This window comes from Ambystoma mexicanum, chromosome 2p (genome assembly GCF_040938575.1).
Source record: "Ambystoma mexicanum isolate Mex_15411 chromosome 2p, UKY_AmexF1_1, whole genome shotgun sequence".
Taxonomy (NCBI): Eukaryota; Metazoa; Chordata; class Amphibia; order Caudata; family Ambystomatidae; genus Ambystoma; species Ambystoma mexicanum.
The window spans coordinates 631,029,403-631,046,453 of NC_090923.1; the positions used below are offsets into that span (position 1 = coordinate 631,029,403).

The 17,051-nt window shown below is 43.3% G+C and overlaps 1 protein-coding gene across 2 annotated transcripts in view; it reads right to left on the reverse strand.

The window, feature by feature from the left end:
- Positions 1 to 17,051, reverse strand: part of TRAIP (TRAF interacting protein) — a 535,773-nt gene that overhangs the window by 202,659 nt on the left and 316,063 nt on the right. The gene's annotated exons all lie outside the window — the stretch shown is intronic.

The following is a 17,051-nucleotide window of genomic DNA, read 5'->3' on the forward strand; positions in this document are numbered from 1 at the left end:
GAGTACAATAAAGTTACTTGCTTGTAAATGTCGTTTTCCAGCACTGGTATCTTATATAGACACGCTGGTTTATTTGAATCTTCACTGGCATTGAAGTGGCAATTACCAATACCAAATACTAAATATATTTCATCTGTATGCAGTAACAGAACTCAATTGTATGAAATGTAGTGACCTGTCACAATGCCCTCAGCCTGGTTTAATTCATAACTCCACCTGCTCAGGGGCAAAGCAATCTGGTGTATCACCAATACCAAATACTAAATATATTTCAAAGTGAGCAACTTGCTTTGCCTCTGAGCAATTGAGTTCTGTTACCGCATACAGATGAAATATATTTAGTATTTGGTATTGGTGTGTATGTAAATATATATATATAATATATATTTATTTATTCAGTAAAAAAAGTTAAAGGGATGTTATGGTTACGTTGCGCTACTAAAAACCTATGAAATTCAGTGAAAAAAAAACTTTGTTAAACGGACGTTATGGTTCCAAGTAAAACTGAAAACCCCCTGAAATTCGATTGTTATGGTAAGCTAAGCAACCATAACTCGCGCCACCACCGTGCACTGCTAAGACTAGCACCCAGGACATTAAAGATGACATCAAACGTAACCTTGACATGGAGCAAGGACTAGTTAATGTAGTTAATGGAGCACTTGGTACAGTTGTTGGCTTTCAAACATACCCACGTGACAAGAACATTCCATTTGTCAATATTCACTTTGGCAAACTATCAGAGGTTAAAAGATAGGACGCTCAACAGCCGGATTCCTTCTTTTCAAAGACATGTATGTACGCAGAGAACAATTTTCTCCATCTCTAGCATACGCAGTCACCATTCATAAATCACAAGGTCTTACCCTAGATCAAGAATTGATAGATATTGGCAGCACAGTGCTTAAAGTAGGCATGAACTATGTAGCACTATCACACCTATGTACACTTGAAGCACGTAAAGTAAACACTGATAATCCTTGCATTCTAGAATACAATAGACTACGTGCACTCTACGCACCCCATCTCAAAACCTATCCAGTTCCTCAAAAAGCTAATGTTTGTAAAAGAAAACTAGTTCAGACTCAAATTATACAGGATCTAACACCCATACCTCCCAAGAAATTAAAAGGAGCTAATACTTCATCAATGACCACAACCAAAGGAGGATCTACTGCACAAACAAAACCAACTACATCTTCAAAGAAACAACACACACTTCCAACAAATGTTGGAGACACAGAACTGTCTGGTCCATTCAAATTTTCAAATACAAATGGTGTAAATTGCTATGCAAATTTAGCAATCAATATTCGATTCCAATTGCCACCAATTATTGAAAACATTTACTTAAACGGGACTGACCAATTATGTTTGCAAACGTTAGTCCTTCACAGAAATGCAACAAACAATCCTGACAACACACAGGGCCTCATTACACGGATGGCGGAGAACCATGGCGCTATTAGCGCCATGGTTCATGCCGGTAAAATACCGGCACCGCCTTGACGGAAAGGGGAATTACCGCCCCATTCCAAGGTTGGCGGGGCGGTAATTCCCCCCTTCCACCATTGCCCTTCCCCATTCCCATTTTTGGCCCATAGGGCTCAATGGGAATGGGGAAGGCGCTAATTACGGTACCGCAAATTGCGGTACCGTAATTAGCTCCCTGGGTCCCTTTGCGGGTTGGTTTTTAACGCCTGCAAAAAGCAGGCGTTAAATCCCCCAACCCGCAAAGGGACCTCGTAGTAAGGCGGTAAGGATTTACCGGTAAAATACCAGTACCGGTAAATCCTTACCGCCATCCGTGTAATGAGGCCCACAGTGTTTCTGGAATAAGGCAGGAATTGGACTACTGTGCTGGAATGGTCAGATTCACTATAAACACACAAGATCCACTAGAAGTACTGGAAAACAAAAACATACCTATATATGAAATCTTCCAGATTTCATACACATGGAAACATACATGCACTCTCTACAACCATGTGGAACAGGAACAAATCCCTAATGAACGCTTTGTGTATGTATAATCGTTCCACTTTACAAATACAATCACATGAATACGTAATAGTAATGCTTTTACGTTACAATTCGGATGGTACCAAAAACAACTGCAAGCAGACTGGATTCACACATGACAAGTATCACTTGGTAAGAAAACCTTCACAACAGTAGGCATAATCTACCACGCAGGAGACACAACCAATGCAGGTCACTACATTTCATACATAAAGAAATGTGGATGGTTTGAATGTAATTATACTTCCATTACTCTAAAATAAAGATTACCAGCAAATCTTGTAAATGCTTACTTAACATTCTTAACACCAACATGTATTCACTAACCTGAGTATAAACATCTACAAAATGTCCTCAACAACCTTTAAATCCATAAACTAATAGAATAGGACAACAGCTATCTAACAGTGGAAAAACTATAAACAGTTACAATACACCAACCAGACAACTGCAATATACATTTTTCTAAGGAAACCCTACAACACTTATTACGTATAAAAATGCCCTCAACAACTTCAAAACTATCAACAGTTAGAATACGCCAACAGGTTTTTTTAACTGCCTGAACATTCTGCAACAACCAAACAGATAAAAGAATACTGCTAAAATGCAACAAGAAATAAACAATTTGAATACGCCAACTGGTATTTAATTACAACAATAGTACCACCACTTCAAAAACCAAAAACCATACACCTATTCAATTCCTCCTACTGAAATAAACCACCGAAAAATATTGTACCATAATGTAGAAAGTTTTTTTTTTTTTTTTTTTATCGTAATGGATTTCTTTTCCCATAGACCCAATGATTTTACGAAAAAACACAAGAACTGGGCAAATTGCACAGTACACTGGTTTGAAGCATAGTGCTTCTAAAGCACAAACTATGAGGGTTGACAAAGTACAGAAATGTCTGCTATGCAATGCAATAACTCATTACGAACTACCTTGACTAACATGTGATCTTTTCGTTTATCAGAGAATGAAAAAACAATGTCTGCTCCAATTTCCCATACCATGAAAAATCTGCATACAGCCTCAACAAAGCAAACAGTAAGTACACAATGATTGGAGTCACAAACACCGCAACATAACACACCCACAGTACACCAGTGCAGCACGTGACCCTATTAGCCAGACTCAGACGCACTACAACTCCCATCAGCAACAGCAGTTGTGAAGTGCCAGGCACAGACGAGGGAGGAGGACATGATCTCCCGCGGCAAGGAAGCTGCAGAAGCGAAACGAGCAGCATATTTTACAGAAATTCAGCCCATCCAACGCTTGCAAACGCGTGCGCAACAAGATATTGAGAGAAAGGTATAGTGCATTGCATGTCACCCAAATAGAGTTTCATGGGCAAGCACCACAAGAATAAAAGGAGTTGTAGGTGAAGAGAGGATGTTCAATATCCCCCATAGATGCATTGTGGCGACAAGAGAGCACAGGAAAGCCAGTGATTCCTGCAACATTTTTGCAGATTGCAGTCATGCTGCATTACTCCACTCACCCCAGTAAGGATGCTCTTGCTGCACATACTGGGGAAGATTTGTTCTGTCCCAATCTTGTAGACAATAATGTCCACATTTATAGATAATTGAATAGTATGGAAAAAGTACAATGCGGGTCACACATTGCTTGCAGTGCGAGGAGCAATACTGCAGCCTAATGGGCATTTCCAACATCTCCAAGTAGATTATGTGGATATGATCCAAGTGTGCTAAGGGTACCACTATATGATCGTGGTTGTATGGCTTCTCACTAGATCGAATCTGGTCCATACTCGCACCCCGATGTCCTCAGGGTGGCGAAATTCAGAGAGGTTTTCCCACAATGCCCGTTGCACAAAGTCTTGGGTTCAGACAATGGGCCTCACTTTGTAAATGAAATCTTCGAGCACATCACAGCCCTGCTGGGCATTAAGCATAGGTTTTCCTTCGCTTATCAGCCAAAGCAAATGGAATTTGTGAACGCCTCAATGGCTTGCTGAAGGAGAATATAGCTCAATTAAAAGCAACATTAAAAAAGGGATGGCTACATTGCCTGCCCTTATCCTTGTTCTCATTGTGCAATCAACATGGATCCGGTCACCAGTTAACCCCTCATGAGGGGGGCTGACAGCACTACACGTGACTCCCGCTTGCGACTCCCATTAGACAGTTGACGGATGCCCAGAGCACAGCCACTGTCCTAGGTGATGAATCGCGCGATTATGTTGCTTCAATGATGGCTATTGCTTCTTTTATCTCTTGACAGATTCAATCCCGAAGGATGAGGAGATAATGCACCATTAACAGCATGAGTGAATGCCACCCAACCCCTCCGCTTGGTTGCCAGTGTGAGTGCATGTCCCCCCACCCCCTGGTTACAGCACGAATGAATGCCCCCCACCCCCTCCCCCTAGTCACAGCGTGAGTGAATGCCTCCCACCCCCTCCCCTTGGTCGCCAGTGTGAGTGCATGCCCGCCACCCCCATCCCCCTGGTCACAGCACGAATGAATGCTCCCCACCCCCTGGTCACAGCGTGAGTGAATGCCTCCCACCCCCTCCCCTTGGTCGCCAGTGTGAGTGAATGCCCCCTCTGCTGCACCCGTACGTCTTCAAATCTCCCCCTGCTGCCCCCTGTATGTCTTACCCCCCCACCCCACCACTCCTCCCCCCTTCATGTCTCCACTCTCCCCACCCCCTTCATCTACCCCCTAGTCGTTCCTTCCTCCCTTCTCCTCCCACCCCAGTAAGTGTATGTAGTTGCCCTCCATTCCATGAGATTTGCTCTAGGCGAGTGCCCGTTGATGTAAACCTATGTAATAGTATGCACTTGCCACCGTCCATTAAGGAACTGGCCCCATGCTATTCTATGTATGCAACCAACCACGCCCCTATCTGTAGCTTCTCTCCTATGTATCTGTGCCGGTCACCACGCACTTGCCCTTTGAACATGACCACGCATTCATGAGATGTTGCCGCCATTCAACTCTTAGGAAGCACTAATGTATGTATACTATTCTTGACCCCGCAACTGTTTGTAGCTGCCGCCATGCAACATGTGGCTGGCACCATATACTTACCCACCAATCTATATAATCACTGTTATGCTCTTACTGTAATTGTCTGAAGCTATCATCTATGTATGCCTTCTAACTGCACTTATGTAACTAAGCAAGCATTCTTAACAGCACCACGATGCCCGAGGGCAGTGGGCGCTTTACACATTCAAATAAATAAATACACAGACTCTGAACTGCTTAAGTAAACATCCCTTTATCCGGGAGATCAAGTGTATCTATGTAATTTAGTTCGGTCCTGGTACAGGCCCAGGTTTGAGGGACCCTATTCTGTAGAACAAGCAAAAGACAAGTCAGTAAAGCTTGTGGGAAAAAGGCATGGAATTCTCTTGGAGAAGTCAAGCCCACCTCTGATCAACACGTAGACGATTCGACGCAAGAAGAACAAGAAGGAAAAAAACAACTCCGCGAATGCAGACGCCATCGGCAACTAGAGTTAGACGAGAACAAAATGAAAAACTAGACTAGGAACACTATCTTTTCACTACACTAGGTAATCATTGTGAAAGTTGGAACTGATTTTGGATAAGGATCGTATGCCTGCACAAACTTTGAGAAACACTTTTTCCAGGCTTACAGCCACATTCAGACAAATGATAGCACCCAAGATGCTTTTATGCTTTTCTACTTTATGTGGCACACACCTACCTCATATAAACTCGAGACACCTGTCATTGCATTGCTTAATAGTGCCAATGTGCGACATGTTTGGGAGTGATTGTTTTTTTGCTGCACTTGCTCAGTATTACCACAGGAGAGCTTGACTAACAACAAAATAGTAGTGATACATTTCAAATACTTTTTTGCAAGGTTTTATGAACGCTATGGACATTATAAAAAGGCATCCGGCATTACAGAAAAAGGAAGCTGTGACAAAATCTATTGTGCTGATATGCTTTGCTTTCCGTTGTCTCTACTTCTTTACCCTCTTTGCACTACAAAACGTTCTGTTGCATGCACATGCTTTGGTACCCGTTAACACAACCCCTATTCCTGCTCCTACTGAAGCCATATCTGGGCAGGTACCCAACGGTGCCCGAGAAGAAAAGACTCAGGCGAAGTGTAGATATAGAGTTTGAACACGTAAATTCATACATAGCTGCTTCGCCCCCCCACGTGTCTTACAACGAGTGGTATCAGTATATGACCACGGTGGGGAGAGAGACAACAAAGGAGAGCTGCTATCTTTATTCTCTCATCACCAATGCCACGAGTACCTCCAGAAGATTCATAGCAACAGAAACTCAACAGCCAGAGCACAATGCCTCGGGCACCTGTTGCTCTGCACAACAACAGGCTGGTTCCAAGGCAGATGTGCCACACTAAGATGGATGTCGCAGAAGATGTTCCTGTGTGAAAATAGCTATATCAAGAGTCAAGAAATGATAGGGGACTATTGGAGTTCTGACAAGACAGAGCATGTTTCTGACGACCCGAAAACAGGAGAATCCAGAATAGTGACACAAAAGGAGTTGCAATGCCCAAAGACAGGACAAAGAGATAAGGGGAATGCCAGGGTGCTGGGAAAGGCCCCAGTCACTAATGTATAATAATCACAGGAGAAGGATGGAAGGAAGGATGGAAGGATGGAAGGATGGAAGGATGGAAGGATGGAAGGAAGCAAGGAAGGAAGGAAGGAAGGAAGGAAGGAAGGAAGGAAGGAAGGATGGAAGGAAGGAAGGAAGGAAGGAAGGAAGGAAGGAAGGAAGGAAGGAAGGAAGGAAGGAAGGAAGGATAGGGTGCAAAGCACACGCACTCCTGACAGTTCCAGCGGAAGTGTTTCAGAAGGAAAATGACGATTGCCTCAAGGAGCGGGCATCAAGTGCAAAACTGCTCACCTAGGTGGAGAATGAAGCAGGTCCCATGCCAATCATACCACTTGAGAATGCTTGGCCTTGTTTTTCCAGAATGATGAGCCAGTGAAGATTGGAGAGAATAAAGGACGCAAGCGAATGTTGAAGATACCAGCATGAGGGTTGGTACTGCAGTGCTAATGGATCACTACTGGGCATGCAGGTCCAAGATATACATGCAACTACCACCAAACTGGGGAGGAATATGCTGTCTAGAACAGCTTTAGTAGTGCCTAAAAAAAAGACATACAAGTAGATTGATAACCCAAAATGAAAACCCACCAGAGGAAATAGAAATTTGTAGAGCTAACAAGAGTAAAGGGAGGAAACTATGCATGGACAAAAATGGATGATGCACTAGACGCAAATACCACCAAAACACAGGTTATGCAGCAGGACAGAGATGTTCTTTGTGTCAGTACTTCCAGGAGTTCAGGCCAATAAGAAAGCCTAGTGGCTCAAGATCACCAGATGGGAACTGTTGCAGAAGATCAACATGACTTTTAAGGGGTTTAACGCTTTCAATGAAGAATTGAGAGCTGTCTGATTGGTGACCTTACTAACAGATATGTTCTGTATCGCCACACGATACAGCGTGGACACTATGCACAGCCTTGACAAGAACATGTAAGGGAAAGAGTTTTGAGTTAACTTAAGAGATAGGGCACCTGCAGGGAATAAAAGCTGAAGAATCCTCAAATGTGCAAGCAAGAGGAGCCCATTTAGTGGTCCTTGCACACATGATCTGAACCTACAACACAGCCTTTTCATTCAAGCAAGACTGTGGTGGCTGCTCACATCGAAACAAAGGAATGAGGATACAAAAGCAACCCAGGTCCAAAACCAAATGTTCTGTCGCACGGCCTAGGAGACCGGAGAAGGCAACTTATTGGGAACATGCAGCACTTTCGGGGTCGTTCCCACCACCTTGAGTTATTGCACTTGGTCTCGTACCTGTACAAGGCTGAGAAGACTCTCCTCGACCAATCCCTACTACTACTTCCACGATAACCTTACACTATATTGCACTGGCTAATCACCCTATGCTAACCTGTAACTTTGTGTTTGTGACACAGAGGTGGTCTCAGGAGGAGCCACCAGATATGGCTTACCAAATAATCATACTAACCGCTTATATAATACATATATAGTTCACCTCATTAACCAATCTCCCCCCCCCTAGGTTTTTGTGATGTAACCTCATTTTTTGGGACATCACGCGTTAACAAAAACTGGACAACAGGTGCCTGGAGAGCGTGAGCACTTGCAGAATTTTGCATTGTTCATGCTGCGATCCCAATCATTTGAATTGTTAGTAAAGACAGTGAACATTGTCCTATGGCTGGGTCTTCTGTTCTTGGGGCAGGGGTTTTCCAGTGCCCAGTTCCTCTTGCAAGTAACCGGGGAGATTGAGAATAGTTTCTCCTCATCGGCACCCCTGCTCCCTCCTTTTCTGTCACTCTCTGGCTGGCCTCTCTTGACCACCTTCCTGCTCCCACCTGTGAGGCTAAAATCCTCAGGGTCATCTTGGACTCCACACTTTCCTTTTTTCCTCACATCTCTGACGTCTCTAAGAAGTCACACTACCAGCTGCAACTCCTCAGAGGTATTCTTCCTTTCCTCTCCTTCCCCCAGAAGCTCACCGTCTCCAAAGCTCTAGTTCTCTCTAGGCTGGACTACTGCAACAGCCTCTTTTTCAATCTGCCTGCCTGTACTCTCCGCCCTCTGCAACTCATCCAAAACAAGACTGCGAGACTTGTCCTCAAGCCCAGGGATCTCATCTCTCTAGGACTGAAATCCCTGCACTGGCGCCCAGTGGCGGCGAGGATCAAGTTCAAAACCCTCTGCATTCTCCACAAGGATTTCTGGGGCCAGGGGCCTAAATACCTTCAACTCTCTTATCCTAAATATCTTCCTTCTCAAGCTCTTTGCTCATCCGCCTCCAACTCCCTTAGGGTTAGTCACTTCTCCAAGCAGCAAGTTGGTGGTAGATCTCTTTCTTCTGCTGGGGCCTCCCTCTGGAACAGCCTCCCTGCCCCTCTGAAACTTGAGGAGAACCATCTCCAGTTCTGGAAGCACCTCAAGACCTTTGTCTTTGCTTCTGCTTTCTCTCCTCCTCTCCCCTGCTGATCTCCCGGCTGAATCTGAAACTGGTTACCCGGCTACTCTCTGATCTCTGGCCCAGGTCCCCTTCCCGCCAGGTGCACACCTGCACTGCCCCCCTGGAAACCATTGCACTCAGGGACTGTTTCTGTATCCCTACAGCCCCTACCAGCACTTGTCCTGATGTCTGCACTTACCCGTGCACTTGCCAGCAGCTGGCCGCATGTTATTTATGGTCTCTATTTTACTGTTATCCTATGTACTGCACTGCCCTCTCACCTTTCCCCATGCACTTTTCCCCTTCCCCCTTCCTCTACACTTGCGCGATCTCAATGTCACCTGGCCTAGTACGATTGCTGTCTGTCTTCCCTCTGTTTCCCCTACCTTGCCTCGTCACGCCTTGAAGCACTTGTGTATAGGCGCGTTATAAATGCCATATCAAATCCCTTGCTGCTTTTACATTATCACCTTAGAGAGCGCAATACTGGGTGCCCCGAGAGGAAACTAAAATTGTAAAGCCAGTCAGTGTTTGTGTGAAAGTGAGAGCCCCAAAGAACTATTGTGAGTAAAACCCTCAAGGAGCAAAGAATTGGCTTCCTTGAAGAACTTTTTCTTTCAATCATTTTCCTTTATGAACATTTTTCTAAACCTTCCAAGGTTAAAAACATTTCCCTTTTCACATTATTGTTCAATTTATAGTGTCAGGGTCAGAATAGAACTTTTGACACAGGACGGTTTTGTTTTTCACATCCTGACACGGACAGATCCTTAGTTTGGTTTATGTACGGACATTCCTCAGAGCAGGGTCGCAGAGGCTCCCCCCCCCCCCCCCCCAAGAACTTTTATTCTCATTAAAAGTCTTTACCCAGAAACATGGCAAACTTGTGTCTGACTTAAATTCCCGACAGACCACAGACCCTTGATTTTGAGCATCCAGCTATGACAAAGGGATTTTTGCGATTGCAACACTCCCACACTGTGTTTTAGTGCTTGTATCATCAGTTCATTCATTTGTATCATCAGTTCATTCATTTGTACTTTTTCTTCCAAACATCCAGTAGTAGCACCCAAAATGACTGACCTGGGTGCCATTTGAATCCTGCTTGAAACATCTAGGAGCCTTGTTGGGTCACTAGGAGTTTAACACAACTGAGCCCATACAAGTATGCCTAGATAATGTGTGATATTCATTTAGATGCATCTTTAATTTAAAATATTTTTAATATGCAAAATTATGCAGTATGATAAGGCTTTGGGTTTTATGGAATGACTTTTTCATGATTTGATTTTTTTGTCATCTATATTTATTAGTATTTATGGACATTTATATTTGCTCTGTAAAAAATATAATTTGCAACTAGTGCTTTTCCGCATTTACTCAAATTAAAGATGTAGTTCTATGATGCCTGTAGCAGGAAGCTCATAGACCTGGGTTCTTGTACATCAAACCAAGATCCATTTTGACCTTAAAAATAACAGCTGCGCCTTATGCAGATGTGATCAATATCTCTAGCATTTTCAAAGGAAATTAATTGCTGTTTAGCCTTACCATTCTGGTACTTTGCACGGCCATTGGCCTGCAATGGATAATTGAAGAGCTAATCAAAACATATACATTTCTGCTTTTCCGTTTAATAATAATAATTTAGCATTTATATAGCGCTACGAACCCTCAGGTATCTGATCACTGCTCATTACCCACAGGATGAAAGGCTGAGTTTGGCCTTGCCGGGATTTGAACCTGCGTCAGAAAGCTCTGCACAGATGTCAAAGCGAGCTTTCTACTACTTGCTGTGCTATCGGACCCTTTCTTTAAACAAATGAATACTGAAATGAATCAGAGTGATTTCTGTCAGTAGAGATGTATAAAAAAACAGTATACAAAAAATTGGAAAACCAGGATCTCTAAATTTGATTAACAAGTTACATTGTGTGCTTTCTGGTATTCATAATACCTCAAAGTCAAGTGTTGTAGGCATAATAGAGAGTAGATACCAGTTTCTTCATTGTTTTTACTGAGCATCATTTTGAGAACTGCGTTATAAGGTCTTATCTTCATTTTTAAACTACAATATTTAGAATCATGTATAGTGTACCCAAATCTCATTGTGCAAATAACTAATTATCTTGATGGAAAAATAACATGCTGTCTTATGTTGTAGCTAGAATTGTCCCAGGTTTTAGATTCTACAAGAAGCTTGTTCACAAAGTCCTCATCCTCACTGGGTGACACCCTGTACCCAGTAACTGCTTTTAGCAGTTGCTCGTCAAATTTATTTCCAACCCTGCAGTAGCCTGTTTCTGCTACAGTTGAGAGTTCTTGTAATACTTATTTTAAGTCTGCGGACATAGCTTTGGGAAGCAGCGGAGCACTTTACAATCATAGGGAGAAGAACATGGTGAGAAAAGCAGAGAAACAAGAAGAGGGGAGCTAGTAGGGAAGGGAGGCAGTTTGGTAGCAAGGGATCTACAAGCCATCAAGTGAGGAAGCAGCGGGCAGCAGATCATCTAATCTGAGGTACGTTGGCTAGTGGAGGGTGTGTGGATCTAGGTGCTAGGGAGGAGCCATTCATTGAAGAGGAAGGTCTTCAGCTCCTTCCAGAACAGTAGCAGTTTGGGGTGAGTGATGTGGACAGGGAGGTGGATCCAGAGTCTTGGGGTGTACACCGAGAAGGCTCGTCTTCGGGTTCATTAATTCCTGCATCAGCAGAGTTGAAGTCTGCACATGGTCTTACGTCTGGCAGATTGAAAGCCTCTGGGGATGCAGAGTTTCACAGTAAGGTAGCTTGGGGACTTCAGGGTGACAGCCTTGTAGATGCAGCAGATTTGAAGATGATGCGAGCTGCATTATGAGCCAGTGCCGATCAAGGAGTCGGGGGATGTGGTTGAGTTAGCAGAGTCCTTTGATGAGGCGTGCTGGAGCATGCAGCACATCTCAGGGGTGCCAGGGTAAGACTTCTCATTTTCACGATGGGGTCAAGCACAGAAACATAGCAGTAAGGGAAAATATGAGGTCCTGAACAGGTCCGCCAGCACAAAGTTGATAAATACTCTAGGTGCTTACTGAAGTCCAAACTGTACATCAGACGCAAAGATATCAGAAAACATTAAATGCTGTGGAAATGCCCACCATCACCATTCAGGTCTAGTGTTAAAACTGAACGATGTAGTTTCAGACATGCAATCCCAGGTTTAAACTGGGCGATTATTTCCACTAGTGTGGGGCTTCTGAACAATTGGTTTCAGAATATGTCAAGGCTCCTGGCGTTATAGGATAGGCCTATTCCTTTTAAAGATTTTTTTTTTAAAACATGGCAGAAGCAAGATTAGTTTCCCTGACCAAGATGTTCCTTTTGTACTGGCTTCAACAGCCTCTGTTTCTGTAGCTCTACCACCTCTTGGCGACTGGTAACAGTGAGCTGTGTAGAGGTTGAAAGGATGTTTGTTGAAATTCCATAGTGTTTGCCCAGGATGTCATATTTTATGATCCCACATGTGCAAAGTCATTAACTCTCATTCCAAAATAAAATGGGATATTCCCTTAAAACACATTGATTTCAGGAGGGATTTTGAGCTGTTGGAATCAAGCCTACTTTAGCCAAGCACCCGCTGTTCAAAGCCTACCTGGCCATTGTCTGAAAACTTCCTTTTCTGTTTACCTTGGCAAGTTTGCAGGGGCACTAACAACTACTTTTGGTGTGGACTTTACATAAGTGGCGCTGGGGAATATCTGTGCTCCATAGTACTGGCCTATGTGTTCAAAACAAGTAAGGACGCTTTTGGGAAATTGCCCACATTTTATCAGTGTTCAATGTAATCACTTTTTTCAAAATAAACCCTCTGTTAAATATCATGTCAAGGACCTTCAATTGAGCACTTAAGCCAGGGTAATCTTCTTAAAATATTCCAGTTTTTCTATGTGATGCAATCTGGTATTCTCCACATCGAATGTTATTTACTGGCAACCTTTGAAGCTTGTCATTTCCCTCACACAATCACTTGAGCCTCTTCGTTTGCCCCCGTGTCAAGCAGGGAATAGTTTTGTCCCCTCACCACCCCTGCACCAAATCAGATCTTGCTAACATAGCAGTCACATTCAAAGCTCTAATTCTATGGGAAGACTGGATGCGAGTAGTATGCTTCTCATTCTTTAATTATAGGCGTGCAAACAGCATGAATTAAAACAATTCACTGCAAACATGACAAAGAACATTTCCCAGGTTTCACTTGGAAATGTCAGTAGTTAAACAGTCACATGTCATCCGACCCGGATCCTCCAATCAGGATGAACTTTAACCTAGGAAAAGTCTTCTCCTCCTTCCCGTTTTCCTTTTTATTTGCTGCCCAAGTATAAGGTAAGTGCCACATTTCTTATCTGTGAATCTGCAGATTTAGAATTACATTTCCTAGAATGTGTTACGCTCTTGCTGAAATTGAGCAGGAAAGGGTTGTGGGGGATCAATATCACGCACTTGCTGAAATTGAGCAGGAAAGTGTTGTGGGGGGATCAATATCAAGTTCCTGCTTCCTGAAGTGTTCATTCTTTAACATTTGCATTTTTCCAGTGGCCCATGCATCAGGAAAGATGCAGAGGTGACAGTCACTTGCAGTCCCCCACTGATAACTAGACTGGTGCACTTCTTTTTTGTATCTTTTCGCAGAAGGAATCTTCCCCCCCCGCGACCAAGCACCCAGTAGTCTGGTGCTTAGGTCTCCAGCTGGCCTGTGGCATATAGCACTACGACCTAGCATCCTAAATTAGGGAGGGCTGTGTGTGGAGGCGGCGGGGAGAAATGTGTGTAGAGGGTTTGATTTCTTTGGTCACCATGCTTGGGTTTCTGTACCACAGCCATTATTGCAAAACTGCACAGTAGGTCATCCTACAGTTAAAGCACATGAGCACAGTAAATCAAGCTCCACATGCTCTCATAATATTCACATGGGCTTAATAAAACCAAGCTCTAGCAGAAATCCACTGTGAGCACTAGAGGCAGGGGATCATGGACACAGCGTTCTGACAGACTAATTAGGCCTGATCACAAGTTGTACCCTGACATTCAGCAGGGGGCTAAGCTGTAAAGTAATGCAGAGCAGCAGGCAGCACATACAACCCCAGTGATCTATAGCTGCATCTAACGGAGTATGAAAGTCCTGCATAGCACAACATGGTAGATGTTGGAGTAGTATTTTTTTATTTTATTTTAAAATGATTTAGTTTAAACAAGCTTTTCATTTGGTTTCATAAAAATATATCACATTCTTAACAGCATCACACACATAAAAGTATTGAAAAAGAAAGAGTTTCTACAATGGACAATTGTCCATTATGGGTTTGGGTCTTTTGAATGCTCTAAAATGTCTGCAAGAAATGAGACGAGTGTATATCAGTTTCTTGTCTTGGCCTCTTAAGGTCTTCAGCCATCTGGAGTCTCCTTCTGGTTGGTCAGATATCTTAAATAGATCGCCAAATAGGATTCTCTTGTCGGCAAGGTCAGGGCAGATCATAAGATGTTTCAAAGTTTCAGGTGTGTTTTTGTCCATGCAAAATCAGCAGAGTTGTTCCGTCTTGGGTATCTGTCGAATATTGGCTAGTCTTTGTCTGATCGGATAGGTGTTTAGGCGGATTTTCATTAAGGCAGCACGAATTATTGGATCTGGGAAAAGTGGCAAGTATTGCGGGAGTTCATAAATTGCTCGGATGTCAAGTGAGCATTGTAGGTTCATGGAGTATCTTTGTTTTTCTTCCAATGTTTTAGCCCAATCGTTTTGCTGCATTTTTAGCTTAGCACACCGGGGTCGGCTGGTGAGCATTTCTATAGTGAGGTCTTCATTTGCCATTTGTTGGAATATGGCGGCTTTCCACATTTTCAGCAGAGTTATTCATGGCATGCGGGGTCTCTCGTAGAATTTGAATTGCTGGAATTGGATCTTCTTTTATCAGCTTGCGCAAGAGGTCCATCTGCTTCCACCATACAATCGAGGAAAGAGATTGTAGTGCCACTCCAAACCGTATTCGGACCATGGGATAATATTTTGGGAGATTCAAGATCTTCCGCCAGAAGGCTACTTCAATGGTTTGCCAGTTTAACTCAGTTGCTGTAATCATAGCATCACTCCCGTAAGTAACGAAGGGGATAGCCTTTTGACGATAGAACGCCAGGATAGATTTTAAGGAGAATTTGCCATAGCGTCTATGTAACATCACTCCTTGTCTGGCTAGCCTTAGGATCTTGCCTTCCATGGAGGTCACCCAAGCTATTTCAGCTTTCTGCCGATTAATACACCAAGGTATTTGAAAGTTGTGACTACCTCAAGTGGTTTATTCTCAAGGATGAAATTTGTGAGTCCAAATCAGATATTTGTACTTTGATGTTTGGTTAGCGTCTTTATTTTGGGTTTTTTGACATTGATCTGGGGCCCGTTGATGTTCATGTATGTTTCTGTCATATGCAGGTTCTCCTGATGGGGTTTTATCCAGCAAAACAATGTCATCTGCATACATGAGGTATGCAATCGAAAGGGAATTGATTTTTGGCAGGTTAAGTATGTCAGGTTTGATGTGGGTGAGATAGTCAGCAGTGTATAGGTTGTACAAGGTTGCAGCGAGGGGGTATCCCTGTTTTAGGCCATTGCATGTTCTTATTTCGTCTGTGGCAATTCCTTCTTTTGCTAATATGATGGTGACAGAGGTGTTGGAGTAGAGCAGCTTGATGGGTTCGCTGATCTCTAGGAGGCCTTTCCATTTTGCAAGTTTTTGCCAAAGTTTGTTCCTATTTATGGCATCAAACGCCATATGGAGATCTATGAAAGCAGCATACACTTGGGAGTTGTTTCTTAGGGCTTCATGCTTTATTAGATTTAGTATCAGAAGATTCAAATGTGTGCCCACATTCAGCGCGAAGCCTGTTTGGCCCAAGCAGTCTGTTTTTGAAGGAGTTATGTCGCAAACAATTTTCCCAGGGGATCTAGGAGAGCAATAGGTCTAAAGTAAGATGGATCATCTCTATCTCCTTGTTTGTAGATCAGGATCAGCACTGCTCTAGTCCAAGTAGCAGGTATCGATTTTAGTTTGTTGATTAGATTCAGAATAAGGTCCATTAGGTTTGCCCAAGTCTGCGGGGCCCGTTTCAGAATGGCGTTTGACAGGCCGTCAGGGCCAGGAGCGCGAGAGGCGTTTAAGTTTTTTTATCATCTCCAGGAAAAGATGCTTATCCCAAATAATGGTCCATTGGTTTGAGATTGGTGTTTCGGATGATGTATCTTCTGGGCACTGTGATTTGTACAGGTTGAAGAAATGTGACATTGGAAACCATCAATTGTTGGTAGCTGGGGTTGTGGCTTAGCAAATTCCACAAGTTCCTCAAGTTCTCGTTTTTGAGCATTGAGAGCATGGTTTCGGCATTGGTTTGTTGCAGAGTCAACGCATGGATTTTTTTCCAATTTCTGAAGGCTTGTTTTGCTTTTTTCATCTTTTGCAGATTTTCAGAAGTGAGATTCTTCCTCCATTTGCGGAGGTTTTGCCAAAGGGTTTTCTTTTTATTTGCTAGCTCTGGATTATAGTAATGCAGATGGACAGGCTTTTCTGATCTGGTGACGTTGATTTGGAAAGGGATCAATATCCAATCATAGTTTAACTTTTCTTCGTCTGGCATGTTTGTTTGGCAGAATGTCTGCGGCAGGGAGGCTTGATGTTTTAAACTAAGTCTGAGTCTGGTAGTTGCTGCAGTAAGTTCCAGAGGTGGAGCTGGAATTTTTGTGTTCTGGTTGCACATTCCAACACCAAGTAGGATGAGCATAGAATGATCGCTCTTGGTAGAAGGGAGGATTTTGCTGGGGATAGGTAAATATAATCGATGATTGCTGTGGTGTTTCTACAAGACCAGGTGGGAATCAGCAAATTGTGTTCATCAAAGCGATGGCTTGTTAGAATCAAGTTTCTCATGGTTATTTCTTTAGACCGGTAGAGAGCTCGGATTGTCAAATCATCAGGTGGTCTGTGGAGACCAG